General features: G+C 44.0%; 1 protein-coding gene across 1 annotated transcript in view; it reads left to right on the forward strand.

Moving 5' to 3' along the window:
* The first annotated feature begins 3,040 nt into the window (after positions 1-3,040).
* Positions 3,041-27,682, forward strand: part of LOC126336730 (glutathione S-transferase-like) — a 66,254-nt gene continuing 41,612 nt past the window's right edge. Inside the window, exon 1 of the mRNA XM_050000717.1 lies at positions 3,041-3,122. The gene's annotated coding sequence lies outside the window, so the exon portion shown is untranslated. The remainder of the gene's footprint in view (positions 3,123-27,682) is intronic.

Genomic DNA, 27,682 nt, shown 5'->3' on the forward strand with positions numbered 1-27,682 from the left:
AAGCGCCGAGAACCGCTCGGTCACAACGGCTGGCAGGCGGCCCACAGAAAGGCGGCTGAGCTCACGGTACGCCTTGCGCCGACTGCCTTTGACTTCTGTACACCAACAAGCCCGTTTGCAGTGGTATCGGGCACATTCGGCATAGAATCTCATTGAATGGAGTAAACTGTCTCCAGTGAAGAGTCCCGCTTCGAATAGAGCCCCTATGATGACAAGCGAAGACGCGTCTGGAGATGTCCCGGACATCTGTGGGACATACACCTGACTGTCGACCGCCCATACAGTCCGGCAACCAGGAGTGATGGTCTGGTATACATTTCATTCCATAGCAGGACCCCTTTGATTGTTATCCGCGGCACTCTTATGAAACAGTTGTACCTCGATGATAGTTTACGCCCTGTTTTCTTGCCCTTCTGGGCTTACATTTCAGCAAGATAATGCCCGCCTGAAAACGGCGAGAGTTTCTACTGCTTGTCTTCCTGAATTCCAAACGCTTATTTTGTCAGCATGGTCGCCGGATCTCTCCCCAATTGGCAGGCCCTCCAACCAGTTGGGCTTTTGACGATCTGACGCACCATTTGGACAGAATCTGGCAGGATATCGCTCATTAGGACATACAACAAAGCTATCAATCAATGCCAAGTCGAATAACTGTTTGCATTAGGGTCAGAGGTGAACCAGCGCGTTATTGGTTTTCTCAATTTGTGGTGTTTCTCTTGAATAAATAATCAATTTTTTCTGAAATTTTAATCATTTGTCTGTCTGTACATGCGCATCTCAGCTACCGATTTCGGTTCCATTCGTATAATTCGTTCGTGGTGTGTCATTTTTTGTCTTTTTTATGAGTTCCACGGTGTAGCATAGAGGTAACCACTGTATGGTTTAAATGGCTCTGAGCACTATGGGACCTAACATCTGAGGTCATCAGACCCATAGAACTTAGAACTACTTAAACCTAACTAACATAAGGACATCACAAACATCCATGCCCGGGGCAGGATTCGAACCTGTGACCGTAGCAGTCGCGTAAACATTGTATGTCTGAGCTTTATGAACATTACTTATTTATGGTAGTTGGGGACAGGAATGAACGCAGGGCAACCCCACAGAGTCTCCGTTTTTCCTTAAGCACCCCTGAGCTGTGGTTGGCATTGACGAAAGATACTGTGCGCCTATCCACTCTTCCGAGAGGACGCGGACGGACGAAATTCGCGAATGGGGAGACAGTTTTGCTTCTGGGACAGGTGACTATAAGACGGTGACTCTTTTGAGACTACTGGTACAGTTCGGTTTGATTCATTTCAAGACGTAACGGGGTTTCCATCTATTGCGATCGGAAGTGCAGTTGAATAGATAACTTTGCGATCGTATTTCTTGGTTGTTTTTATTCAGATACTATTTGTAGAGTACAGTTTCGCTTAGCAAGCTTTGTCCGTGATGAGATGTAATCAGAAGTGCCTACAGATCTGTAAATGTAGTCTCTCGTGAGCTGCTTCATTTGTAATTTAAACGAGTGTTTATACACGATGCTTTTGGTCGTTTTACATTCGGAATTCGTTCGATTTGTAGTCACACTATGTGGTACCACATTTAGTCTACGTTAATTCTCAACTAATGAAGTGATTTGAACTAATTAAGTGAAAATATTAGCACCTTCAGCGATCGAATTCAGTTATTTCTCGCCTCTGTTCTTCTGAGTTTTGTATATGAGCTAAGATATGTTGAATACAGTCGTGGTGAACAGACTATGTCCGGTGTTTTGTGGCCAGCGAGTAATGATGTATTCCATGTTGAAATATTTGAAGTTACAGGCAGAACAAGTAGCGGCACACCTAAAGAAGTCTTTCTCCTTGTTCAGTTACAGCATTTAATGTTTGTTTTGTCACTACGGCGTCTTACTTGCGTTAAGGGACTGTTAAATTAAGACTGCATCATTACTCTTGTTAATAGTTTATTCATATGCTGAAGATGTTTTCCTTTTTCTTTGTGAATGTTCATGGCAACCCCGTATTTTAACAGTAAATACACTGCCATTTTCTGTGATTACCGATCCCCACCTTTATTTGATTCTTGTAAGTGTAATCCGTTCCAACATAAGTTTTAGACAGGGAATGAAATCAGTTTATTATAATACGTATTGTACTGTTCCATGTGTTGCTGCGTATCACTGAGCTTGTGTGCTAACCTTGAAGTTGTCCTTTGTGCATGGCATCCTGGTATCGACACGTCACCCGTTTACTATCCTTGGCAACTGTGCCGCAGCGTTACACGTTCATCCGTCGGCCGACAACGTTTACAATTTTGCATTTACCGTCGATACCTGTATGAATATTAGTACGTGACCAATCTGCGCATCTCCTTCGTGGTGAGTCGTATTTTTTTTTTTTTTTTTTTTTTTTGTCTTACAGCGGAGATCCATTTATTCGTTCGGACACTCACAAGGGTACACAGGGAGAGGTGTGGACCAAACAAGTGCATGTGGTGCGGCAAACTGCCCATGCAGGTGGAACAGTACTGTGACCTATACGAAACTCCTGTGCTACACGCGGGGCACTTCGTCCTGCTTCCAGTTCCCCGCTGATTCTTTCCTGTGTGAGAACATCCAAATATTGTCTCCGGCCCGCGTAATGGAGAACATCTCCACAGAGCGTCGCAAACACTCGCTGATTGACACACGCCGTCTTTCCCCGTTCCTTCTATTGCACCACATTGAGAGACCGGCCCTATTTGACGCTACAGTGACGCTGACATCATGCTGTGTGACGTCCACCACGACTGCGAGACCTCTGGTAACATGCTGCCGCACTTACATTCATTTTTTTACCGAGTTCGTAATATGTTATGTAACGTTACCTATCTCGTCCTTAAGTTTTGCAGAGCCTTCTAAAATGATGCTGTAAATGACGAGACAAGGTACTAACTTTCTAGAAGGGTGAAGCGAGTCAGTATGAGTCGGCGGTATCGACGCGTCTTATCTCGTCAGTGTGTTTTTTGTTTGCTCTCAGCATGACGCAGCTCCTGCAGAGTTACAAAACAGGCTGTAGCCGCCCATTCCGATACAGATACGTGCGATTCGCCCAGCAGCGTTACGCCCCGCTCATTGCGACTGTACTCCACATCTGGTATGTAATGCACCGATACTAATACTCTTTACCGCATGATATGAATAACTGTGTGCCTGGATAGCAGCTAGTCGCGGAGTTGTAGCACATGTTTTATTTACGGGAATATCCTTGCGGGTTCAGTAACCAAAAAAGCATACTCAACCCTTGACTGCAGGCTTATTTGTTGACGAAATGTAAGATAAGGGTTTAACGTTCCGCTGGTGACGAGTTCATTAGAGATGGAAATATTGAGGCATCGTATTTAGTAGATCAAAAATGGTTCAAATGGCTCTGAGCACTATGGGACTTCACTTCTGAGGTCATCAGTCCCCTAGAACTTGAAACTACTTAAACCTAACTAATCTAAGGACGTCACACACATCCATGTCCGTGGAAGGATTCGAACTTGCGACCGTAGCGGTCACGCGGTTCCAGACTGTAGCGCCTGGAACCGCTCGGCCACCGTGGCCAGTTGGCTGAATCTGCATTAAGCGCTAACAGGAAAGAAAATACCGGGAAAAGTAAGCCACCCCGGCAGGCATTTAGGAGATCTTTTACAGAAAAATGCCCTGAAAAGGAAAGAGTATCCTTGTAAAATTGAAATCGCCAGACGAAATTGTAATTCTCTCAGCAACAGATCTAGGTAGCACTCACTTTCCAAATGACTAAATCGTCGCATTTTTTATCGCTCATTGGCATAATGTAATTCATTGCGGGTGCACTGCAGTTTGGAAGTCGAACTTCTGCAGTTATTCACTCCGGTAGAATAGTGAGAGTGGATTGGCCAACTTTATTATTACTTTTTTAGAAAAGAAAAAGATTTTCAGCGTAAACCTCGAGTATCTCAGTTCGTTCGTTATAACAAGGGTCTGTTATCTGTGATTGCGCACTCATGTTTTCGGCGTCATAACCATTCTGAAGTGCACGTTGAAAAGTTAAAATATGTCTGCGACACGTCATGGTTAAGAAAGCATGTTTCCTGACGGTGACGATGACATGTCAGAGACGTGTCAGATATATTTTAACTTTTCAACATGCACTTCAGAATGACTATAAAGCAGAAATCATGAGTGTAAAATAAATGAACAATTGACAGTCAAATGGCCGAAGTTTATTTCAAAAAATTCTATATGACTGTCTCGTTATCCTATGTATCATATAAAGTGAGGTGACAAAAGTCATGGGATACCTCCTAATATCGTGTTGGACCTCCTTTTGCCCGGCGAAATTCAGGAACTCGACATGGCATGGACTCAGAAAGTCGTTGGAAGTCTCCTGCAGAAATATTAAGCCATACTACCTTTATAACCGTCCATTATTGCGAAAGTGTTGTCAGTGCAAGATTTTCTGCTTGGACTGACCTCTCGATTACGTCCCATCAAGGTTCGATGGGTTTCATGTCGCTCCACTCGTCCCGAACGTTCTTCAAACCAATGGCCAGCAGTTGTAGCCCGGTATCATGTCGCATTGTCCATCGTCGTTTGGGAACGTGAACTCCGTGAACGGTAACAGGTGGCCTCCAAGAACCAGAGCATAACAATTTCCAGTCAATGATCGGTTCGGTTGGATCAGAGGATCCAGTCCTTTCCACGAAAACATAGTCCACACCGTTATGGAGCCACAACCAGCTTGCATAGTGCGTTGTTGACAACTTGGATCCATGGCTTTGTGGGGTCTGTGCCACATTCAGACCTTATCTTCAGGTCTTACCAACTGAAATAGGGACTCATCTGACCGGGCCAGTCCTCTAGAGTCCAACCGATTTGGTTACGAGCCCAGAAGAGGCGCTGCAGGAGATAACGTGCTGTTATCAAAGAACCTCGCGTCGTTCGTCTGCTGCTATAGCCCATTAATGCCAGATTTCTCCGCACTATTCTAACGGATACGTTCGTCCCACTTTGATTTCCAGCGCTAAGAAACGCCGCTGCTCTCAGTCACTAAGTGAAGGCTGTCGGTCACTGCATTTTTCGTGGTGAGAGGTGATGCCTGAAATGTGGTATTCTCAGCACACTCTTGGCACTGTGGATCTCGGAATATTTAATTCTCCAACGACTTCCTAAATGGAGTGTCTCATGCATATAGCTCCACCCCGCGTTCAAAGTCTGTGCGGCCATAACACCTCGGAAACCTTTTCACAAGAATCACCCGTGTGCAAATGACAGCTCCGCCACTGTACTGCCCTCTATTCCTTAAGTACGCGATACTACCACCATTTGTATGAGTATATATATCGATATCCCACGACTTTTGTTACCTCAATGCATATCGTGAACGGAAATGCAGGAGTACTCCTTTAACTCTCCATTGGGATATGCCCTAAGCTACTTTCATATCTGAAGAGGTAACCTCACGTAGACAGACCAATTTTAAAGTTTTTATCGAATATAATAGTCCTCAACGTAATACATTTTAGAGAGAAATTATAGTACAAAGGAGGTACAATACTCTGACGCGATAAAAGTTCTTGTTGCTAATTTGAATTATAAAAGGCAGTATCAGAAATCTAAATTTTATTTTCGCTAACAGTCGTTACATTTCCAGAACATTTGTCGCTATGAAGGCAAAAATTCTCGTGCGCTTATCCCAAACACGCACTTCTTTGGAAGGCTTAAGAAATGTCATAGTCGAGAGGGGTAGCCACACGGTTTAAGGCATCGTGTCATGGCCCGTGCCGCTGTCCCCGTCGGAGGTTCGAGTCTTCCCTCGGGCATGGGTGCGCTTGTTGTCCATGGCGTAAGTTACGTTAGACTAAGTACTGTGTACGCTTAGAGACCGATGATCTCAGAAGTTGGGTCCCATAAGACCTTTCCACAAATTTCCAAATTTTCCAAAATGTCATTAGTTGTCCTAATCAGATCTGCGATTAAGTACTTTCCTTAATCTCCTAACGCCCTTAAAGAAGAACAGGAAAATGGGGAGACGCAAAGACAGACTAGACACCCCTGACACAGGTGATATTCTATAGTTTATTTATCAGGTTCAGTGGGACCATGCGAGCCAAAGTCAATCGGTAATGGAACAAGACAGTGCGCAGCTTACAAAATGCTTATTAAAATATATTTAAACATAGATTTAAATAACCTATCAACAACGAAGAAACAGACTATAGTAACAAAAAAAAAACACATTATAGAGAAAGGCTTTTAAGTAATGCGTTGAACTTCTGTACAGAACCGGAGTGAGCTTCAACGAATTTTGAGTATTTCCGGTTTGTCACTCAGTGTTATCATTCTTGCGGAAGACTATTGAACATGAAACCTGTTGACTAGTGAAAACTTTTATTCAGAAAGTGTGATCCAAGACAAATCATTTTTCAGTCTAGTCTTCACGGCATGTAAGTTGCAGTTTCTTCTGAAGAGCCAATATTGTCAACAACGAATCTGAAGGATGGGATACATGTACAGGGACGGCTGCGTTAGATTTCAGAGATACTTGAAAGACACCGTATATCAGTCTGACCATTCTTTTCTGGGCTAAGAATATTCTTGGTGAATGCACAGAATTGCCCCAAAATATAAACTACATTCAAAGCAAGCACAGTAAAATGTGTTCGTGTTTCAGTGTCAGAAACATGGGAGAGCTCCCTTATTGTGGAGATAGCAGCTTTCGGTTTCTGCACAAGAGCTTGAATGTGATACTTCCAAGAGTACCTTCCGTCTGCACTCAGTCCTAAGAGTTTAAGCTAACCGAGTTCACTGACTGTTTCGGACTATAAAATTCCGATTTTACAAGAGTTCCGTGTCAGAAACTGTATGCATTGTGTTCTGTTGCAGTTAAGCGTTAATCTGTACTCTGAATGCCACGTGCTCATGTTACTGACAGTCCTATTAGCTACATCACTTATATTACGCCCCAAGTCTTTCACAACAATATTTGTGTCCAGTGGCGGCAGTTGCGTAAGAGCGCAAGAGCACGTGAACACTCTAATTTTTATACCTTGCGGATTTATTGACTGCTTTTCTTTGAATGCCATAAAATGTAATGTAGATTCGGTAATCTGGTATACATGGCACTAAATCTACCAGGCTGTGCTACATTACTCCTGTAGACAATTTTTATAAGTGGAACTTGGCATCAGTGTCGCAAGCGCATCTTCCGCTGTATACGTTTTAAGGAGCTTCTGCCCATGCGCAACTGGCGTGACGTAATTGCCTTACAGGCCAAATACATATGGTTTTGATAAACTATGTGTACAGTTTACGGCGTTCATAGCTAAGCGTTACCACTCAACTACAAGTTTACGTCAATGCCACGACGTGGTAGCACACTGCAGCAGACTGTTATCTACGTGCGTCTATTTGGCGTAAGTCCTGCTAGGCGGCAGCACACACCACAGATACGCCGATTCACTCGCTATATAGTACAATTAGATCGTATATCAGTATATGTTACAGTTATAGGGATGGTATAACCTGTTGTGTGAGATTCTAAATGAGATATCGTACATTAAGTTCAGAATTTTATCATGCAGTAGTCCATTTGAGGCACTGAGAACCATAAAGCACATCATCATCGTCGATTGTGAGACAGTAGCGCTTATCGACGCTTCTGACATTTGTTGACTTTACGGTGGGGCAGGTTTATCTGTGCTGTGGGCTCACACTGTATACATGAACATTCACGAGAAGCTGACTCACTGGTTTCTCTGATATTCACAGAAATGTGGGGTTGATGTCGGTGCGCTTTTGGCCCTTTTGGCTCTCAGCACCTCATTTACACTCCTGGAAATTGAAATAAGAACACCGTGAATTCATTGTCCCAGGAAGGGGAAACTTTATTGACACATACCTGGGGTCACATACATCACATGATCAGACTGACAGAACCACAGGCACATAGACACAGGCAACAGAGCATGCACAATGTCGGCACTAGTACAGTGTATATCCACCTTTCGCAGCAATGCAGGCTGCTATTCTCCCATGGAGACGATCGTAGAGATGCTGGATGTAGTCCTGTGGAACGGCTTGCCATGCCATTTCCACCTGGCGCCTCAGTTGGACCAGCGTTCGTGCTGGACGTGCAGACCGCGTGAGACGACGCTTCATCCAGTCCCAAACATGCTCAATGGGGGACACATCCGGAGATCTTGCTGGCCAGGGTAGTTGACTTACACCTTCTAGAGCACGTTGGGTGGCACGGGATACATGCGGACGTGCATTGTCCTGTTGGAACAGCAAGTTCCCTTGCCGGTCTAGGAATGGTAGAACGATGGGTTCGATGACGGTTTGGATGTACCGTGCACTATTCAGTGTCCCCTCGACGATCACCAGAGGTCTACGGCCAGTGTAGGAGATCGCTCCCCACACCATGATGCCGGGCGTTGGCCCTGTGTGCCTCGGTCGTATGCAGTCCTGATTGTAGCGCTCACCTGCACGGCGCCAAACACGCATACGACCATCATTGGCACCAAGTCAGTAGCGACTCTCATCGCTGAAGACGACACGTCTCCATTCGTCCCTCCATTCACGCCTGTCGCGACACCACTGGAGGCGGGCTGCACGATGTTGGGGCGTGAGCGGAAGACGGCCTAACGGTGTGCGGGACCGTAGCCCAGCTTCATGGAGACGGTTGCGAATGGTCCTCGCCGATACCCCAGGAGCAACAGTGTCCCTAATTTGCTGGGAAGTGGCGGTGCGGTCCCCTACGGCACTGCGTAGGATCCTACGGTCTTGGCGTGCATCCGTGCGTCGCTGCGGTCCGGTCCCAGGTCGACGGGCACGTGCACCTTCCGCCGACCACTGGCGACAACATCGATGTACTGTGGAGACCTCACGCCCCACGTGTTGAGCAATTCAGCGGTACGTCCACCCGGCCTCCCGCATGCCCACTATACGCCCTCGCTCAAAGTCCGTCAACTGCACATACGGTTCACGTCCACGCTGTCGCGGCATGCTACCAGTGTTAAAGACTGCGATGGAGCTCCGTATGCCACGGCAAACTGGCTGACACTGACGGCGGCGGTGCACAAATGCTGTGCAGCTAGCGCCATTCGACGGCCAGCACCGCGGTTCCTGGTGTGTCCGCTGTGCCGTGTGTGTGATCATTGCTTGTACAGCCCTCTCGCAGTGTCCGGAGCAAGTATGGTGGGTCTGACACATCGGTGTCAATGTGTTCTTTTTTCCATTTCCAGGAGTGTATATTCTAGTCAGGTTCAAATGGCTCGGAGCACTATGGGACTTAACGTAAGGTCATCAGTCCCCTAGAACTTAGAACTACTTAAACCTAACTAACCTAAGGACAACACACAACACACAGCCATCACGAGGCAGAGAAAATCCCTAACCCCGCCGGGAATCGAACCCTGGAACCCGGGTGCGGGAAGCGAGAACGCTACCGCACGACCACGAGATGTGGGCTTCTAGTCAGGCGACCTTGTTGGTAGATAGTACTACTTGAATTTAATAATTTCCACAAAAGGCTGTTTGTGTTTGGGGCTGGTTGCTTACTGTGTGGGAATAGGCTTTCCTATGCAGTTTCAACATGAACTCTGTTGAATCTTCATTAAGCGCTAACAGGAAAGAAAATCACCGGGAAAAGTTAGCCACAAAGGAAGTAGGACCTCCCAGACCAGGTCTTTTGTCTGAGAAAGTGACGAAATCAATTAAGCGTGACTGCAAGTGAAAATGTAACAAAGAAATATATAATAAGCGTAAGCTGTGTTGTTGGCACCAAGAAAGAATGCCTGATTTTCAGCTCAGAGGTCAATTTGTTAACTAATACATGAATATTATGGATTTTGTAAATTTGTCCAAAAAAATAAAAAAGCATGAAAGCTCCCACTTACACAAATATGCGAAACAGAGAGTAGCGAAAGCTGAAACATTATTTCGTTCTTGCCATAAACTGTAAGTAATTATGTACAAAACAACAAAATTTCATAAAAACAATTCTTCTTTATTTCAGGAAAGTTGTGCATGTCATTGTTATTATTATTACTATTACTCTTATTACTATTATTATTGACGTTGGCTGAAGTTGTATAAATATGCTGATAAGCATAATTGTTTTACAGCAGATGCTATTAATTTCGCGGTCTCATATTTATCTGAATTTAAAAATTTGTGAACATCCAGAATGTATAGCTACGAGTCGCCACTGTTTGTATCATCTATAAAGAGAACAATTTTCCAGTCGTCGGTCATGTTTAACGGCAGATCACTGATGTACATCAAGAAAAGCAACGGATTCAGAACCCAACGATATCTCGTGTTCTGTATATTTAGCTCGAATTATATGCGTAGAAAACTAAAAATGATTTAATCAGAATTCCTCGACCGCGCTCTAGAATGCGTTTAGATTCTTGTTGGCTTTCTGATTCTTAAAAAATAACTCGGTTCATCGTTATGGATCTCTGACTGCCAGCAAAAGAAATACACGTCGAAGCACCAATTCCGCACCCTAGCGCAAAAGGCTTGCTTCCTATATCCTCACGAGGGCTACTGTTCGACATTTCGTTTCACGAGCTCCAAGTAGCTCCACGAAATTACTTTTAACCTCTGGCTCTTTCAATCAGCCAGTCTCAGACTGAGGACGACTCTGAGAGTGATCACTAGCAGAAGGAGACTGTAGACGCCATACTCTTCCTTTACCCCACTACCAGCGAAACATTACAGTACTATACACAACCACATCATGTGTGTCTTCCTAGCCGCACACGGAGAAACGGTTCTTCCTTTACCCAGAATCGCACATCTGTCAAGCTTATGCCTGACAGGACATATGTGGATCACGTCAACTCGTCGACTATGCCTTTAGTCTCTCTCAGCAATGACAACGAAAAGAAGATTTAAAACGAGTCACGGATTTTCCCAACTTTCGCCAGACTTTAGTATGCAGTTTGTTTTGTTTCTGGTCACAAAAAACAACTGGGTCGTACGCGCCCAAGTCAAAACTATAGAACACAAACACAGAGACGAGGGAAACGACTATACGTGAGCCGGCCACGCTGGCCGAGCACTTCTAGGCGCTTTAGTTCGGAACCGCGCGACTGCTACGGTCGCAGGTTCGAATCCTGCTTCGGGCATGGATGTGTGTGAAGTCCTTAGATTAGTTAGGTAAGTAGCTCTAAGTTCTAGTGGACTGATAACCTCAGATGTTACGTCCCATGGTGCTCAGAGCCATTTGAACCATTTTTGACTATACGTCAGTCCCAATGGACAGAATAGAAGACAGCTAAAACGTGGAAAAAGGGCTAAAAAAAAACATACAAAAATGGAGATCAAAAATTGGAAATTAAACGGCCTTCGCCATATTGCTTCGGCGGATAAAAAGTAAAACGCGGTCGACAGCCCGCGCGTCATTCGCTAAAACGGTTGATGAATGAGATGGCAAACCCAAGCTGGAACGTAAATTGCTAAAAAAAATGGCATTCCAGCAGAAAGTGACGGACAGTTAAAATTTGGGCGAAATGCGTACAAGGTGGTGGGGCAGCGCCACTGAGCAAATGTTGTTGTTGTTGTGGTCTTCAGTCCTGGGACTTGTTTGATGCAGCTCTCCATGCTATTCTGTCCTGTGCAAGCTTCTTCATCTCCCAGTACCTACTGCAACCTACATCCTTCTCAATCTGCTTAGTGTATTCATCTCTTAGTCTCCCTCTACGATTTTTACCCTCCACGCTGCCCTCCAATGCTAAATTTGTGATCCCTTGACGCCTTAGGACATGTCCTACCAACCGATCCCTTCTTCTAGTCAAGTTGTGCCACAACTTCTGTTCTCCCCAATCCTATTCAATACCTCCTCATTAGTTACGTGATCTATCCACCTTATCTTCAGCATCTTCTATAGCACCACATTTCGAAATCTTCTATTCTCTTCTTGTCCAAACTAGTTATCGTCCATGTTTCACTTCCATACATGGCTACACTCCATACAAATACTTTCAGAAATGACTTCCTGACACTTAAATCTATACTCGATGTTAACAAATTTCTCTTCTTCAGAAACGCTTTCCTTGCCATTGCCAGTCTACATTTTATATCGTCTCTACTTCGACCATCGACGACGGCTAAAAAGGCAGTGCCCAATACACAGCCGAGTTACAATAATTTCCTTCCGGCGGGAGCGCCGAGAGGAGGTTGTCTACGGTGCCGCGAGAGGCTTAATAAGCAGAAGCCGTGAAGGGAGGACCATTGGCGATGCCAAACGGACACCACCTCCTGACAGGTGGCAACACAGAGATCATTGGAGGAAATACAGGAACTAGCAGGCTGAGGTGCGAGGACTGAAGCCTTGGCAGCAGAATCAGCAGCCTCGTTTCCTAGCAGACCGACATCACCAGGGACCCACAGAAACGTGACATTGGCTCCACTAAGAGGGAGCAAGTGACAGTTTTCCTGGACCCGCTGCACTAAGGGATGAGGAGGTGGATGTAACAATTGCTGTTCTAGAACGATGCTTCTCGAGCATTTTTGATAAACAGAGGTTCTGAGTTTTATGAGCCTATTGAATTACTTACGAGAGCACCAACCGTCGAGTCGTGGCGTTGGTATAACGGGCCAATATGCATTTATTACTTTTGAATTTCTTTTCTTTTTTTTTTGCCACTCTACCATCGAGCACTAGTGTGATTGTTGTCCAATCCCCGTAGAAGGTCTTGGTAACATTTCCATATGAAAAACACAGTAAACGTACAGAAATGAAAGAAGATCCTGACCGGTTATGAGCTGTTGATTAACAACGCGATCACTTCTGCTATCGAAATGAGTCTATCTTTAACACAGCAGATAAGAACCAAGGCCCGTCCCACAAATAGGGGACACAGCTGCTTTCTGTTAATGGTTCAAAATCAATATAATTACAATGTACATTATTTGAATGAGTTGTAGGTCGGTATGACTTCACTGCGTTCCGCAGCTCGTGGTTGTGCGCTAGCGTTCTCGCTTCCCCCCTCCCTCCCCCCCCCCCCCCCTCCCGGGTTCCCGGGTTCGATTCCCGGCGGGGTCAGGGATTTTATCTGCCTCGTGATGACTGGGTGTTGTGTGCTCTAGTTAGGTTTAAGTAGTTCTAAGTTCTAGGGGACTGTTGACCATGGATGTTAAGTCCCATAGTGCTCAGAGCCATTTGAACCGTTTTGAACTTCACTGCGATACTTGCATAAATGTGTTGATAAATAAATATTCCTTTCATCATTATGATTATTATGACTATTACTATCGCTCTCTGAAGCAAGATAATTCGTTGTAATGATACCAGTCTTTGATGGATGATCAGCAAAAATTGACGACGAAACTTGAACGGTATATCGTCAGACATGATCTTTTGCTGACGCCACTGCTCACGCTTGACCTTCAACGATTCGTAAAACTTTGAACCTAGAGTTGTCGGAAACCCTTGACAAGCACATCGTACTAGAGCAGCATTTGTTAAGTGCGTACAGGGTTGTGTTGGGTTGTTTTTGGGGGAGGAGACCAAACAGCGAGGTCATCGGTCTCGCCGGCCGGGGTGGCAGAGCGCTTCTAAGCGCTACAGTCTGGAACCGCACGACCGCTACGGTCGCAGGTTCAAATCCTGCCTCGGGCATGGATGTGTGTGATGTCTTTAGGTCAGTCAGGTTTAAGTAGTTCTAAGTTCTAGGGGACTGATGACCTTAGAAGTTAAGTCCCATAGTGCTCAGAGCCATTTGAACCATTTGGTCATCGGTCTCATCGGATTGGGAATGACGGGGAAGGAAGTCGGCCGTGGCCTTTCAAAGGGACCTTTCCGACATTAGCCTGGAACGATTTAGGGAAATCACGGAAAACCTAAATCAGGCTGGCCGGACGCGAGATTGAACCATCGTCCTCCCGAATGCGAGTCCAGTATGCTAAACACGCGCCACCTTGCTCGGTCAGTACGTCCAGGTACTACGCTCTTACGAAAGATGAGCATTAGTTAGATAGCAGTTCCTGGGAAGTTCTGCATCTCAAACATAACAACTTTTCCTTTGATTCTATTTTTTGAATTATACATCTCACAATGAGCCTTGATTAAGTAATCTTATTGATCAGAGAATGTGTGTGTGTGTGTGTGTGTGTGTGTGTGTGTGTGTGTGTGTGTGTGTAGTTATTTTCCTCTTCGTTACTCCCTCGCTTACCCTTTCTCGCTATTTTTCAGTCCTCTGTTACTTCACTGCTTCTTCTGTATTTCTGTTAATTCTGTCAGTTCCATTTCCATTGCAAAACCGTATGCTATTTCTTTACCAGTGACTGCAGTTCTGAGACCGATATCAACTGTTAATGGCACTACTGATCGAAGCCCTCCGGGCACATGGGCAGTATTGTCCTTAAGAAGCTGTTATGGAAACGGTCACAACAGAGAAAAATCGATAGGATTTCAGCTTAACGGAAGAACTTAATAAGCGCCGCAAGAGGCCATTTCTCACGTAAAGACGATAACAGCAAACTACATCAGAACATGTGATTGGTTTTCTGGACTCTCCTTCATCCTATCAGGCTACCCTTGGCACTCGAAGAAAAAAAAGTTGACAAAATGTGAAGAAAATGTGGAAACAGTAAAATCGATCAGTTAAGAGAAATCTTCCACGATGTTAAAATAATCAAAGGCTTCTGGACATCCTTCAGAGGTGCGAATCGTTTAACTTCTTTAACCAGGTCAGAGGTCAGTCTATATTAAGACTCTCTGACTCTGTAGAATTAAAAGGATTACCAGTAAAACATGTCTCGACAAAGGCTAAGACGGAACAAACGTTATGAGTGGCGAATCAGTGGAGTGTAAAAATGAATCAAGTGAGGTGAGGTAGCCATATATGAGGGGGAGAGGGTTTCCCACTTCATGTATTTGAAGTATGATTCCATGACTATAGTTATGCCCCTCAGATGAGCATCACATATTAACATAATGTATAGTTCAAATGGCTCTAAGCACTATGGGAATTAACATCTGAGACCATCAGTCCCCTAGACTTCGAACTACTTAAACCTAACTAACCTAAGAACATCATACACATCCATTCCCGAGTCAGGATTCGAACCTAGAACCGTAGCAGCCGCGTGGTTCCAGACTGAAGCGCCTAGAATTGCTCGGCCACAGTGGCCGGCAATATAATGTATACGGGGACACAAAATAAAACGTTTCTGTACAAGATCTGCTGAAGTCAGCTCCTTTGGATACGTACTGCATCGCGAGGTCATTGCGTTGTCTCTGAAGGGTACGTTTTTGAATAAAGCACATTCAACAAAATAAACAGATCTCTAGAGGGACCGTTTGGATTAAAACACCTTCTAAGAATTAAACTGTTAGATCAGAGTTTGATTGTCACATCCCAGTGTGTCTTGTTCTATTTGCGCAAATCCAATTCACACTACCCGCGAAGGCTGATACGAGCGATCGTAAAATATATTTTCCATTCACAGTCGCTCCCATCAACCATCATGACGAATGTCAACCTGATTAATAATAGGGTCATTCCACATGAAGTGGACAAATTTTAGGTATCATCCAAAACTTTATTTAAAATTGAAATTTTATAATAGTAAAACTTGGAAATTTGTGGTAAGGTCTTAGGGAACCAAACTGCTGTGGTCATCGGTCACTAAGCTTACACACTACGTAATCTAACTTAAACTAACTTACGATAAGGACCACACACATTCACACACACATCCAGGACTCGAACCTCCGACGGGGGAAGCCGTGCGGACCGTGACAAGACGCCTTATAGCAGTACGGTACTAGATCTTAGTCACGGTGGTGAGTAAGAAACGTAATTAATATGCGTACGACTGATACAAATGACGATTTACTATCGAGCGTAAGAGCATACATGGAATGCAACCGACACGTTACAAGTCATCGAGCAGACTGTTAAACCAAAGAGTCCACACAGTAACCTGCTGCCGGGAACACGAGACGTATTTTTCCGTCGTGGCAGCGGTGTTATTAGTCGTGTCCCCTCAGGCCTAATCCAACGGAGATATCTGAATCTGATGCACAACTTACTGTGTCATTCACCATTTCCGTGCTATATTAGGTCAAAGCTGTGTATAATATCAGTTGTGACGCTTTTTCAACCATTTTGTTATTGTAGCAATGTTTGCGCAAACGAGGTTTTAGGTAGCGCCTCTTAGTAGTTCTACAGAGATGTCATTGTCACTAGTTCTACCGAACTGCACTTCGTAAGTGTATTTTAGATGTAATAAATATGTACACATATCATCAATATTGTACATATATTGATGTCATGTGCTGTATTTATATCTATTTATTCCTATTTCATGAGAAAGTGCAAATCTTTTTCTCCTAGAAAAGATTTTGTTTGTCTTGGAGACCCTATGAACAACACTAAAAATATAATCTTGAAAATACTATTGTCAGAAACTAACAAACCATCAATTAAACAATTATATTTCGTATAACAAACGTATTAATAGTGTTTTTGCGTGCAGCAGTACACTTGATAGATTTCCATCACAACTAACTTCCTTTATTCTCAACAAAACAAAAACCCTTCTTTCTGTGCTTGCAGAAATAACTTGTTCTTCTTCCTGCCAGACATCGCTAATTTGACCCCTTACTGTTTAAGTTTTAAGCTTGTTTTGACCATGATGACTGAAATGGTTGAAGTTAGAAGAAACCTGCGGCACCTGCCAACTTTTTGGAGCGAATATTAATATTTTCAAATCTTGGTAGTTGCAAAAACTCAAATATTTTTCTTCAACTCACTTAGCAGTAGGTCATCATAATCTGCACAGCACTGGAACTGTTGATCATTGGAATTTTTCTGTACAGATGTTTTGTCTTAACCTCAGCAGAAACTGAAAATTGTCTACAAATTTCAGGATGTACAGGACAAAACTTAAGCTTTATTAAATTCCTGAATCTAATTTCGGAACTTTCTTTTATTTTAAAGGAGAATGGCCAACATTTGACAAACTTGGATTAAAATTCTCTGCAATTTCCGGTTACTCATGACCATAAGCATCTGAAACCTTTGATAAGAATAACAGAATATTCAATTTCTTACGAACTCGTTCTGACATATTGAGTACTTTTTTTATATATTTCTAATTAAGCCGCTCTTCCTTTTCCTGGTGCATGTAAGCCGTTTCAAAAATGGTTCATATGGCTCTGAGCACTATGGCCCTTAACATCTGTAGTCATTAGTCCCCTAGAACTTAGAACTACTTAAACCTAACTAACCTAAGGACATCACACACATCCATGCCCGATGTAAGCCCTTTTTAATGCAAAATAATTCCAACAGTGAATTTGCAAAAAAAAGAAGCTAATTGAGAATTAAGAGTCCATGAAAACAACTAATTGTGTGATGTAGTAAGTCAGGGCCTACATCTGCGTCCAACTGTCTTGCAAACAATAATTTAAGATGGACATCATACACTGTAAAGCCTTTAAGCTACCTATTAAATAAACCAATTCCATTTTATTGCATGCTTGAGAAATAAATTGGCAACATATTGACCAGTATCTCCTTGGAGTTCAAGGTATATCACTGCAGTCTTGCTATACACTGAAATCCGCACAGCTGTAGCTTCATGCTAGAGGAGCCAGAACAACATGGCGTATCCCATTGATAGAGTGGAGTATCATGTCGCAATTTGTTTTCCACATTTTGAGGGGGAACAATACTGCGACAATCCATGCTCATTTGACGAAAGTGTATGGCAACAATCCACCATTAATGGAACAGTGCTTAGGTGACACAAACACTTCCAGTGTAGCAGAACAAGGCTGAATGGCAAAGAACGAAGTGGCCGAGGAGGGCAACTGCCATTGGGGTAAAGTGTCAGCGGAGCGTACTACCAAAATCAACTGATGAGGTTGTGGGAGGTTGTCAAGATGAAGTGCAAGAAACTTTCCAACATGGTATATTTGCTTCATAAAGCATACCAACTCATTATGCACTGGATTTCATCATACACGTTGCTTCTTTATGCTGTACAATTCTGCCTCACTTCCCTGTATTCTTTTGACAAGGCAGCCAGTGACTTCTTCCATTTCCTTCAGATGAAGGAACCATTGCGTTCAGGCATTTCCAGAAAGACAAAGAGGTGATTTTCATGCTGGAACATTTCTTGAACCCAAAAGTGCAGACACATACAGCTGTTGGGAACGATGTGTTTCACTGACGGATGAATTTGTAAAGAAGGGCTAACACACACATCAATTATACCCCTAACGACCATGCTGCCGTCGACAATTGAAACACAATTGGGTGGGGGGTGGGTCTGGAAACAAATGTGTGTGGTACTTGAAGAAGTACGTCTGTACAATTATCTACGGGTGAGTGGAAGCTTGCTCTCCTTCGAGAATTGGCCGGTCGGTGTGGCCGAGCGGTTCTAGGCGCTACAGTCTGGAACCGCGCGACCGCTACGGGCGCAGGTTTGAATCCTGCCTCGGACATGGTTGTGTGTGATGTCCTTAGGTTAGTTAGGTTTAAGTAGTTCTCAGTTCTAGGGGGACTGATGACCTCATAAGTTAAATTCAAATGGCTCTGAGTACTATAGGACTCAACTGCTGTGGTCATCAGTCCCCCAGAACTTAGAACTACTTAAACCTAACTAACCTAAGGACATCACACACATCCATGCCGGAGGCAGGATTCAAACCTGTGACCATAGCGGTCACGCGGTTCCAGACTGTAGCGCCTAGAACCGCACAGCCACTCCAGTCGGCAGAAGTTAAGTCCCATAGTGCTCAGAGCCATTTGAACCATTTGAACCTTCGAGAATTATAACCAAAATATTTGTCATTTTTTAATCAAATAACACACTGACAGATATTAACTTTTGGTGGGTGTAACCTTCCTCTCAACTTCGTGCATCCAGCCAGAGTATGTCTGGAGACATGTAATCCACTACGTACGTATGTCCAGTACTTGAAGAAGTATATTTGTATAATCATCTGTTAGTGAGTGATATACCGTTCTTTTTTTAACTATTTCCATCCTGGATGCCCATTGCCTTAATACACTGTCCAGTCACACTAATGTCACCACTTGTCAGAAGCCTGGGTGTTGTCCTCAAGGATAGATGCACACATGCGTTGAACCATTGTGGCTTTGAAACTGACGAGATCACCCAGGAAATGCAATGAAAACATTCCCCATACCATAACCCTTCCTCCTCCGGCCTGGACCCTTGCGACGAATGTTCCAGGGTGTTTGCTTTCAGATGTTTCACGCCGTACACGACAACGGCCGTCTGCTTGACGGAGCAGAAACGTGATTCGTCTGAAAATGCCACCTGCCACGATTCACCGATGGTTGCTGTTGTTGAGGAGACATTGCTGGCAGTCCCAGGGCTCATACGGGCTGTCACGTCTATTCGCCAGAACGCATCGCAGTCATCATTCACCCCTGCCATCCGTGGCCCGTATTGCATCACATTTACTTGGCGCTGGTTTTCGATAGCGCTATTTTGCTGTGCACGGTATACTTTAACCACGGCGGCACACAAACAGTTTCAAAACTTAGCCACTTCAGACTTTCTTCCAAGCTTGGTCCAAAAGCCAGTTATCATGCCCTTTTGGATTATGGCCACAGTATGACAACGACCTCACTGATTTACGCATTCCCCCGACACGCTTAACATACTCTCCACTGTTAGTGCTGCCGCCAGTCCTCTGTAAGCGATTACAGTGTGGCACACTGATGTCGAACATAGGCAACTGTCACATTAATGTGACTGGATAGTGTAATATTTTGGTTATGAACAGATGCAAATGAAAAGTAAAAATACTAGCAAACAAACAAAATTACAAAATCTGAAAACGCTGAAATCTCTGGCACCTATACTCTATACTAATACATTAAAGACAAGTTGTTTAACATTGTTACCAAAAACCTCGAAAAGTAGTTGACCGTATGAAACTTCCTGGAAGATTAAAACTGTGTGCCAGATCGAGACTCGAACTCGGGACCCGACTAGGCGCGCAGTCCGGAACCGCGCGACTGCTACGGTCGCAGGTTCGAATCCTGCCTCGGGCATGGATGTGTGTGATGTCCTTAGGTTAGTTAGGTTTAAGTAGTCCTGAGTTCTAGGGGACTGATGACCACAGTCCCATAGTGCTCAGAACCATTTGAAACATTCTGGACCCGAGTTCGAGTCTCGGTGCAGCACACGGTTTTAATCTGCGAGGAAGTTTCATATCAGCACAAACTCCGCTGCCGAGTGAAAATCTCATTTTGGAGTATCTGACCGATTTACTTCAAATTTTTACACCATGCTCTAATAAATTGTCGGACGGACGTCAGATACTTATTTTTTAACGGTATATGATATTTAAATTTATATGTAATAGATAAATGTGGAACACTGTCAAAAAAAATCTTGAAAGGTTCTTGACCAATTTACTTCAGTTTTTTTCAAACCCTAATCTAATAATCGTTCAGACGGACATGGACTACATATTTTTAGGATAGCGTACCTCAGTCGGTAGAAACGGAACGCATGTAGGATCACTTTTTTTGTCCGTCTGTGTGCCTGTCTGTCTGTCCTACCTTTTTTCCTAGAAACCCTTAGACGTATTACGTTCAAATTGACGTTACTTACTGAGGTCTATTGTCCCTTGGCGGTGTAAAATATTGATGCTTCTTAGTCAATGCAATCAAAAACCAGACTATTTATGTCACGCATTTTTATACTCGCAAACTCACTCATCAAAAACCTACAAGGTACTTCCCGTTGGCCTAGAATCATAAAATTTGGCAAGAAGCAAGGTTTCACAGTAAAATCAAAGGAAAAATCCTGAAACTGTAAATCTGTAGTTATATCGCACGAAAAAATTTTTGTCATTTGTTATCGCGCTGTCTGTCTGTCCGTCTGTTTGCTAAAACTCCTTTCTCTCAGGAACGATTAAAAGTATCACGTTGAAATTTGTGTCATGTACTAAGGTCTATTGGTCCCTTGGCGAAGTAAAACATTGCAACTTGTAAGTCAATACAATCAAACGATACGACCATTTACGTCACATATTTTGTTATTCACAAACTTACTCGTCAAAACTTGTAGGGTACTTGCCGTTGACGTAGAATGATGAAATTCGGCAAGAAGCAAGGTGTCACATTACAAGCAAAGGAAAAACAATTCGAAAATTGTTAATTTGTAAATATACCACACGAAAAAAGAGTCTATCGTCGTTTATTATTCAGCGTCAAGCTTGAAATCTGATCAATAGTACTTCTCCATCCACGTTGACTGGGTCGCAATGCTAAAAGTCAAACATCGGGCGAGGAATGGCTTTATTGCTCATATGGCGCGTTTGGAAAATTATCCATCGTCACATACCCAGGCGCGATTAATGCACATAGATACGGCGTACCAAGTCGTGTGTGAAAGATAAATTCACAGACAGCTTGAAACGCTATATCTACGTGTAGCAATCGCTCCTGTAAATCTGACGATAAATAAAGTCCAAAGCGATTCACATGAGCTATAAAGTCATTCCTTAACTGAAATTTGACTTTCACCATTACCATCCAGTCAGCCTGAGTTGAGAACTATTGATTACTATAATATAGGGCGTCTGCGTCCTGTATGACTTTGTCACATTTTGTTACTGACATTAAAACATTCTCCAAAATCTTGGAATCCCTTGGACTGATATCTTGCAAGTATCAATGTCGATAACAGGCAAAAATTATCGAGGGCCTCGACTCTCGAAATGGACGAACTGTGTACATACACTGATCAGCCAGAACATTATGACCACCGACCTACCGTCGATATAAACGCTTCTACGGAAAAGCAGCGTCACTTGGCGAGGAATGATTGCTAGTCAGACATGCACGGTACCTTTTGTATCAGTGGGCGTGCTGTCCGTATGTAGAATGGGGAAGGCGCGGGATCCATTTGAGTTTGAACGAGAGCAGATTGTGAAGGCCAGAGGCTGGGCATGAGCGTTTCGGAAACTGCACGATTTGTCGGGCATTCGAGGATTGTTGTGCTGTCTTCAACACTTCGCGAAACCAAGGTGAAACCACGTCCAGACGTCGCGGGATTGGCCGGGCACCCCTCATTACAGATGTCGGACGTCGTAGAGGCTGGGCAGACTGGTAAAAAAGGACAGGTGGCGAACTGTAGTGGAAATAACACCGACTTTAATGGTGGGAAGAGTACGTGTGTGTGTGCACACGGTACACCGAACACTCCTAACAATGAGCCTCCGCAGCCGACGACCCAAGCGTGTGCCAATGTTAACACCACGACTTCGGCAACTACGACTTAATTGAGCACGTGACCACTGGCATTGGACGTCGTCGGCGCAGTGGCAGAGCGTTGCAAGCCCTGTTAAACCTCAATATTTTCTTCATAATACTGGTAGGAGGGCGCGAATCCGTTGAGGGGAACAGCTCCTTGACTCCTGTACTGCAGGAAGGACAGAAGCTGGCGGCAGCTCCATTAGGCTCTGGGAAACATTCACATGAGCATCCGATGGTCCAGTATGACTGTCAATGAGTATTGTACACTGGCTGAAGACCACGTATAGCCCTTCATGACGATCATGTTTTCCTATGGCAGTGGCATTTTTCAACAAGATAAAGGGCCACGTCACAAGGACAGGAGCACGATGGAGTGGTTCGAGGAACACAGTGGCGAGTTCCAGTTGCAATGCATGTAAACCATTAGACAAATTTTTTCTCCCATATACATTCTTTCTCCTTGCATTTAATTTAAACATACAGTGTATACAAAGTAATGTTCTGTTTTGTTTTCTTCATCACAATCAGTTTTACAGCAAACGGGAAAGTTGTATTTGTGGCTTATGGGTTTTTGATTAGAAGACTACAACGGAATACGAATCAACAAAACTTTGTAATTCTACCCATTCTTAGATTAAAACTAAGCGATATACTGTCATTGAAGTTACGATTCTCTGAGAGTCATCAGCTGGCGAGATCTCTCTCATATCCTGTATATCAATGATCCCAACTTCAGTTCTCAATCAATAACAAACAGGGCTCATCAGAGAGAGAAGAGAAGAGGAGATGGACAAGAAGGGTCAAGGAAATGTACATGGAGGAGAAGGACAGAGAAATGGAGGGGAGAGGAGAGATAGGGGGGGGGGGGTAAGTGGCACACAGAGAGGGGTGAAGCAGAAGATGGAGAAATTGTGGGGGGGGGGCAAGGGGGAGGAGATGGACAGAGATTCAGAGAAGGTGTTTGGGTTGTATATCTAGTTCCCATACGTATTTAGCAATTGGGAAGCAATGTCGCGTTTGATAGCATCAAATATGAAAACAATTTCCAAGTATCTGATATTAGTATTTTATACACTCCTGGAAATTGAAATAAGAACACCGTGAATTCATTGTCCCAGGAAGGGGAAACTTTATTGACACATTCCTGGGGTCAGATACATCACATGATCACACTGACAGAACCACAGGCACATAGACACAGCCAACAGAGCATGCACAATGTCGGCACTAGTACAGTGTATATCCACCTTTCGCAGCAATGCAGGCCGCTATTCTCCCATGGAGACGATCGTAGAGATGCTGGATGTAGTCCTGTAGAACGGCTTGCCATGCCATTTCCACCTGGCGCCTCAGTTGGACCAGCGTTCGTGCTGGACATGCAGACCGCGTGAGACGACGCTTCATCCAGTCCCAAACATGCTCAATGGGGGACAGATCCGGAGATCTTGCTGGCCAGGGTAGTTGACTTACACCTTCTAGAGCACGTTGGGTGGCACGGGATACATGCGGACGTGCATTGTCCTGTTGGAACAGCAAGTTCCCTAGCCGGTCTAGGAATGGTAGAACGATGGGTTCGATGACGGTTTGGATGTACAGTGCACTATTCAGTGTCCCCTCGACGATCACCAGAGGTCTACGGCCAGTGTAGGAGATCGCTCCCCACACCATGATGCCGGGTGTTGGCCCTGTGTGCCTCGGTCGTATGCAGTCCTGATTGTGGCGCTCACCTGCACGGCGCCAAACACGCATACGACCATCATTGGCACCAAGGCAGAAGCGACTCTCATCGCTGAAGACGATACGTCTCCATTCGTCCCTCCATTCACGCCTGTCGCGACACCACTGGAGGCGGGCTGCACGATGTTGGGGCTTGAGCGGAAGACGGCCTAACGGTGTGCGGGACCGTAGCCCAGCTTCATGGAGACGGTTGTGAATGGTCCTCGCCGATACCCCAGGAGCAACAGTGTCCCTAATTTGCTGAGAAGTGGCGGTGCGGTCCCCTACGGCACTGCGTAGGATCCTACAGTCTTGGCGTGCATCCGTGCATCGCTGCAGTCCGGTCCCAGGTCGACGGGCACGTGCACCTTCCGCTGACCACTGGCGACAACATCGATGTACTGTGGAGACATCACGCCCCACGTGTTGAGCAATTCGGCGGTATGTCCACCCGGCCTCCCGCATGCCCACTATACGCCCTCGCTCAAAGTCCGTCAACTGCACTTACGGTTCACGTCCACGATGTCGCGGCATGATACCAGTGTTAAAGACTGCGATGGAGCTCCGTATGCCACGGTAAACTGGCTGACACTGACGGCGGCGGTGCACAAATGTTGCGCAGCTAGCGCCATTCGACGGCCAACACCGCGGTTCCTGGTGTGTCCGCTGTGTCGTGCGTGTGATCATTGCTTGTACAGCCCTCTCGCAGTGTTCGGAGCAAGTATGGTGGGTCTGACATACTGGTGTCAATGTGTTCTTTTTTCCAGGAGTATAGTTGATTTTATAAACTGGTACCCGTGGTCTAGGGGTGTGGCACGGTAGCTCAACTTTTATGTCTGTGGGGCGGTTGGCCTCTGTAATAAGAAAAATAAGTGAGGTATTTAGCAATCAGCTCGAATCAGTGTCATGTGACGTCTGTCCATACCAAATTCCAGCAAATACGATAATAATGAAGGAAGAGAAAGGGGTAGCGTCTTTAACTAGTAATGAAAATATTTTTGAGACTCAGGTATGAAACCCGTCACTGGCTAAATTCTGAATAAAAGTTATCAGCAGTAACAGCGGAGGACTTAAGAAGTTACCCTCATTCTGCCAACGGTCTTGTCAAAGAGAACGGAAGAGCAGACAGAGATTCAGGGCACTCTATTGCCTTTGGGTTGGGAAAACTGCCCCTAAAAGGCGGAAGAATAAGCAATGATCAACGGCATGATGATGCAGAAGACAATGGAAACCACTGCATTAAAGACACATAATACGTATCTACAGGACATGTGGCGTGAAACTGAAAAAGTGTCGTGATGATCTCTCCATTGGCAAAAGATTCAGGACTAGCCCTCATTCGGTTCTCCAGGAGCATACTGCCAAGGGGAAGGTGACGTTGATAAAAAGATTGAATAGCCATCGAAAGGGTAACGTTCCATGGTCCGGCACGTGAAATGTAACGAGTTTGAACCTAATAGATAACCTAGAAAATATGAAAAGGGAAATGCAGATGCTCAATCTACATATAGTGGGGTCAGTGAAGTGAAACGTAAAGGAGATGAGGATTTCTGGTCAGACGAATATGTGGTAACATCAATAGCAGCAGAAAATGAGGAGTAGGTTTCGATATGAATGGGCAGGAGGCCAGAGAGGGAGCTACTGTGAACATATCAGTGATAGGGTTGTTCTCATCAGAATCGACAGCAAACGTACACCTATAATTACAGTTCAGGTATACATGCAGATGTTGCAAGCAGAGGATGAGTAATACAGAAAATGTAGGAGGATAGTGAACAGGTACTTCAGTAACTAAAGGGATATGAAAATCTTATAGTCATGAGGGCCTGGAATGTAGTTGCAGGAGAGGGAGTAGAAGAAAGAGTGCGGGAGAACATGGGCTTGGTAGTAGGAACGAGAGAGGACTAAAACTAATTGAGTTCTAAACAAATATCAGTAATAGCGAATTCTCTATTCAAGAATCACAAGAGGAGGAGGTAACTTGGCAAAGGCTGGGAGGTACGGGAAGATTTCATTTAGATTACATCATGGTCAGGCAGGGATTCCAAAATCAGATATTGGATTGTAAGGAATACCCAAGGGCAGATATAAACTCAGATCTAAATTTAGTAATGATGAAGAGTAGGCTGAAGTTTCAGAGACGATTCAGGAAGAATCAGTGAGCAAAGAAGTGGTATATGGAAGGACCAAGGAATGAACGGTTACGCTTGAAGTTCTCTGAGTCTACAGATTCTATTGATACTACAGTAACGAATAGCTCAACAGGTAGTTCATTTGTAGATGAATGGACATCTCGAAAAATGGAAATCACAGAAGTTGGACAGAAAGTCACAGGTACAAGTAAGGTAACTGCAAAGAATGCATGGGTAACAGAACAAATACTTCAGCTGATCGACGAAAGAAGGAAGTAAAAAAAAAAAAAAAAATTGCATGGAAATTCAGGAATACAGAAATGTAAGTCACAAAGGAATGAAGTACCGGGAAATAAGAAGTGCAGGAAAGCCAATGAAAATTAGCTGCACGAAAAATGTGAATAAATCAAAACAGAAATGGTGCTTGGAAGGACTGAATAAACATATTAAAAACTCAGAACAACCTTCGGTGAAATGAAAAGCAATGGCAGTAACATTAAGAGTGCAATGGGAATTCCACTGTTAAATGCAGAGGAGATAGTGGATAGGTGAAAAGAGAACATTGAAGGCCTCTACGGGGTATGTCGTTACATCGTTACAGAAGAAGAAACAAGAGTTGACAGAGGAGAAAGAGGGGATCCGGTATTAAAATAAGAATTTGAAAGAGCTTTGTACAATTTAAGATCAAATAAGGCATAAAAGATAGATGAAATTCCATCGAAATTTGTAAAACAATTGGGGGAATTGGTAATAAAATGACTATTCGCGTTAGTGTAGAATGTGTGAGACTGACGATACATCATCAGACTTTCGGAGAAACATCATACACTCAATTCCTAAGGCTGCTAAAGCCAACAAATGGAAGCATTATCGTACCGTTAAATTAAGAGCTCCTTCATCCAAGTTGATGACATGAAAAACATACAGAAAAATGGAAAAGAAAATTGAGGATCTGTTAGATTACCATCAGTTTGGCTTTAGGAAAGGTAATCGCACTAGAGAGGCAGTTCAGCCGTTGTGACTATTAGTAAAAAGGAAGACTGAAGAAAAATCAAGACAAATTCATAGAATTTGCCGACCTGGAGAAAGTATTCGACGGTGCTCATAAAATAGAGCAAGATGGTCGAAATTCTAAGAAAAATAGGGGTACGTTTTAGGGAAAGATAATATACAGCACAACATGTGAAAGAACCAGGAGGAAACAGTAAGACTGGAAGAACAGGAACTAAGTGCTCAGATTCAAAGCAATGTAAGACAGGGATGTAGTTTTTCGCTCCGACTATTCAAGCTATACATCTAAGAAATAGTGGCGGAAATAAAAGAAAGGTTCATTAGCCTGATTAAAATTTTAGATTAAAGGATATCAATGATAAACTGTGCTGATTACATTGCTATCCTCAGTGATAATGAAGAAGAATTACAGAATTTTTTGAATGGAATGAAGAGCCTAATGAGTACAGAATATGGATTGAGAGAGAATTAATGATAGACGAAAGTAACGAATAGTAATAGAAATGAGGAAAGTAAGAAAGTTAACATCATAAATGATCTCAAAGCAGATGAATTTAATG

Source organism: Schistocerca gregaria, chromosome 2 (assembly GCF_023897955.1).
Source record: "Schistocerca gregaria isolate iqSchGreg1 chromosome 2, iqSchGreg1.2, whole genome shotgun sequence".
NCBI classification, from domain to species: Eukaryota; Metazoa; Arthropoda; class Insecta; order Orthoptera; family Acrididae; genus Schistocerca; species Schistocerca gregaria.